This window comes from Oncorhynchus clarkii, chromosome 24 (genome assembly GCF_045791955.1).
Source record: "Oncorhynchus clarkii lewisi isolate Uvic-CL-2024 chromosome 24, UVic_Ocla_1.0, whole genome shotgun sequence".
Classification (NCBI taxonomy): Eukaryota; Metazoa; Chordata; class Actinopteri; order Salmoniformes; family Salmonidae; genus Oncorhynchus; species Oncorhynchus clarkii.
This window is the reverse complement of record NC_092170.1, coordinates 43578926-43582826: the sequence shown is the minus strand read 5'-3', so window position 1 is coordinate 43582826 and position 3901 is coordinate 43578926. Positions and strand designations below refer to the sequence as shown.

At 47.6% G+C, this 3901-nt stretch overlaps 1 long non-coding RNA gene across 1 annotated transcript in view; it reads right to left on the bottom strand.

Moving 5' to 3' along the window:
* Window positions 1–232: 232 nt before the first annotated feature.
* Window positions 233–3901, bottom strand: part of LOC139382900 (uncharacterized) — an 11924-nt gene continuing 8255 nt past the window's right edge. The window contains exon 3 of the long non-coding RNA XR_011628669.1: window positions 233–1079. This is a non-coding gene — a long non-coding RNA (uncharacterized lncRNA). The remainder of the gene's footprint in view (window positions 1080–3901) is intronic.

Here is a 3901-nt window from a genome sequence, read left to right as displayed (position 1 = left end):
GTTGGGTTCTGTTCTGTTGTGTTGGGTTCTGTTGTGTTGGGTTCTGTTGTGTTTGGTTCTGTTGTGTTGTGTTGGGTTCTGTTGGGTTCTGTTCTGTTGTGTTGGGTTCTGTTGTGTTTGGTTCTGTTGTGTTGTGTTGTGTTCTGTTGTGTTGTGTTGGGTTCTGTTATGTTGTCTCTTTTTCTTTTCACATGTCAGATATGATTTGTTCCAGGGGCCGGTGGATTAAAGCTGGGGTCCTTGTCTCTCCTCTCACATGACGGAGTGTGTATACGGTCATGAACATGCTATTGTTGCTCAGTCTCAAATAACACTCTGAACGTGGACAACCTTGATTATTATAGCGACAGAGGACATGGGAAATATTGGGACAGGGTTTTAAAGCCTGAATTCAATTTCCCTGTAACTGTCAAACATCAAGACGTAATCCTCAAAAAGCATCATCACGGACAATGCTTATACACTCGTGTTATTTTCTCCCTGTGTAAAAACCTGCTTGAATAAAAACACAAGGACTTGAAGGTCTAGAAATAAGAGGAGAGAGAAAATGACTATAAAATAAGTATTTTCAGGATGTCATTGTGGGCTTCTCTGTGTTTAGCTGAATTTGGGTGTATTGTTGCTCCAAATGGAACCAGAGGGACCACAACCAGGCCTCCACCCTCCTCACCACTGCAGTCAGAAGACCCTTGTCTTGTGTTGATGGTTAGAGAGGGTCCAGAACCAGGGCTGTCCTCCAGGGGCTGTGGTGGTTAGGCCCTGGTCAGCAGGTTCTCATCTGTAGCTCTGCTGCTGTCCTCCGCCAGGCCAGCCGGGGGGGAAGGTGGTAATGGAGGAATCTGAGGTCCCTGCTATTGATTTATCGGCTGTGTGTTTCACAGCTCGCTGCTCGGGGCACAGCTACGCGTGTAGGACAGGAGTACTCCTGAGGGACACGTATTTTAAATTCTCCAGCCCCGCTGTGCCCAGGGTCCCATTCAATAAAGCCACCGAAGGGGAGGAGTCGGTCGGTCGGTCAGCCAGCCGGTCGTTTTGGTGGGTAGTCTGTAGTCCTCTGCAGACGAGGTGCAGCTGCAGCTCTGCCAAAGAGGGAACAAGGTCAGTCATTTACAACATTTTTAGCCTCCTCAGGTTGTCAACACTTCGTCTCTGCACACTGTGTTACGTCTCTATGGGAGTCGTAGTGTAATATATTCTGAGTGAATGGTATGGTGGTGCCAAACAGGCTCGTACCCTAGTGTCTAACAGTGTCACAGTCAATTTTTTTGTTGGGGGGGGGGGGTGAGTCAGAGAGATGCCATGATGCTAGGTGGCCAGCTGCTGTCAGTGATAAAGACCAGATGTTTACGTTTACAAGGATACAGTATTTTCAACCTCATTTTTTTTCAGTTTCCTGAAATGAGATGTGGAGACACGGCTCAAGTGTTTTATTTGACCTCGTAACTACGTTAGGTTAGTGAAAAGGTAACAACAGCAGCCGCCGAGTAATGGAACCGACAGCTATCTGCGCCCGGAAGATCAGCACCCCCAAGAGCCACTCCAAATAGCCCTCAGGGATCCAGCAGGACAGTCCTCCCGAGTGACGCAGTGTTCTAAGGTACTGTATCGCTAGTGCTAGATGTGGCACTTCAGACCTGGGTTCGATCCCGGGTTGTGTCAGAGCTGGCCGTGAACTGGGAGAACCATGACAATTGTCCCAGGGTCGTCTGGGTTAAAGGAGGGTTTGGCTGGCCGGGATTTCCTTGTCCCATCGCGCTCTAGCGACTCGTTTTGAAGCATGCAAGCTGATTTTGGTCGCCAACTTGACGGTGTTTCACCGACACATTGGTGCGGCTGGTTTCCGGGTTAAGCGTGCAGTGTGTCAAGAAGCAGTGCTCTCGACCTTCGCCTCTCCCGAGTCCGTAGGGGAATGACTCTGGGCCCTAGTGACATGGTTTAGAGGAATAACTCTGGGCCCTAGTGACATGGTTTAGAGGAATAACTCTGGGCCCTAGTGACATGGTTTAGGGGAATAACTCTGGGCCCTAGTGACATGGTTTAGGGGAGTAACTCTGGGCCCTAGTGACATGGTTTAGGGGAGTAACTCTGGGCACTAGTGACATGGTTTAGGGGAATAACTCTGGGCCCTAGTGACATGGTTTAGGGGAATAACTCTGGGCCCTGGTGACATGGTTTAGGATAATAACTCTGGGCCCTAGTGACATGGTTTAGGGGAATAACTCTGGGCCCTGGTGACATGGTTTAGGATAATAACTCTGGGCCCTAGTGACATGGTTTAGGGGAATAACTCTGGGCCCTGGTGACATGGTTTAGGGGAATAACTCTGGGCCCTGGTGACATGGTTCAGGGGAATAACTCTGGGCCCTGGTGACATGGTTCAGGGGAATAACTCTGGGCCCTGGTGACATGGTTTAGGGGAATAATAATAATGTGTGTGTGTGTGTGTGTGTGTGTGTGTGTGTGTGTAAGGCTCTCAGGAATCTGCTGTCTCATCATCACAACGCCAGGACACACAGTCAGCCGCTTTGCCTGTCTCACACACACACACACGCACACGCACACGCACACACACACACACGCACCTCAGAGTTTCACAGCCACGCCGGGCTGACAGACAGAGAACAATGGGATTAAGTCCCAAATGGCACCCTATTCCCTATGTATTACACTCCCTCAGGGCAAGTGCCCTATGTAGGGAATAGTGTGCTGTTTGGGGGCAGCCCCATGTTTACTCCGGGCGTGTTCCCCTTTAGGGAGGTGTGGCAGGAGCAAGGCTGGAGATGTCACCTCCCTCTAAATCAAATCAAATTGTATTTGTCACATGCTTGGTAAACCACAGGTGTAGACTAACAGTGAATTGTTTACTTACAGGCCCTTCCCAACAATGTAGAGAGAAACAACAGGTGTAGACCAATAGTGGAGTGTGTGAGAGAGAAAGAGAATAGAGAAATAACACAAGGAATAAATCCACAACGAGGAACAATAACATGGTTATATACAGGAAGTATACAGGAAGTACCAGGTAATAACATGGTTATATACAGGAAGTATACAGGAAGTACCAGGTAATAACATGGTTATATACAGGAAGTATACAGGAAGTACCAGGTAATAACATGGTTATATACAGGAAGTATACAGGAAGTACCAGGTAATAACATGGTTATATACAGGAAGTATACAGGAAGTACCAGGTAATAACATGGTTATATACAAGGAGTACCAGGCAATAACATGGCTATATACAGGCAGTACCAGGTAATAACATGGTTATATACAGGAAGTACCAGGTAATAACCTGGCTATATACAGGAAGTATACTTTTTTATATATACTTTTGACTGGTAACTGTATTGTCTCTACCTTCTTGCTCTTTGTGTTGTTGCCCAATAATGTTTGTATCGTGTTTTGTGTTGCTACCATGCTGTGTTGTCATGTTGTGTTGCTACCATGTTGTGTTGCTACCATGCTGTGTTGTCATGTGTTGCTGCCATGCTGTTTTGTCATGTTGTGTTGCTACCATGCTATGTTGTCATGTTGTGTTGCTACCATGCTATGTTGTCATGTGTTGCTGCAATGCTGTGTTGTCATGTGTTGCTGCCATGCTGTGTTGTCATGTGTTGCTGCCATGCTGTGTTGTCATGTGTTGCTGCCATGCTGTGTTGTCATGTGTTGCTGCCATGCTGTGCTGTCATGTGTTGCTGCCATGCTGTGTTGTCATGTGTTGCTGCCATGCTGTGTTGTCATGTGTTGCTGCCATGCTGTGTTGTCATGTGTTGCTGCCATGCTGTGTTGTCATGTGTTGCTGCCATGCTGTGTTGTCATGTGTTGCTGCCATGCTGTGTTGTCATGTGTTGCTGCCATGCTGTGTTGTCATGTGTTGCTGCCATGCTGTGTTGTC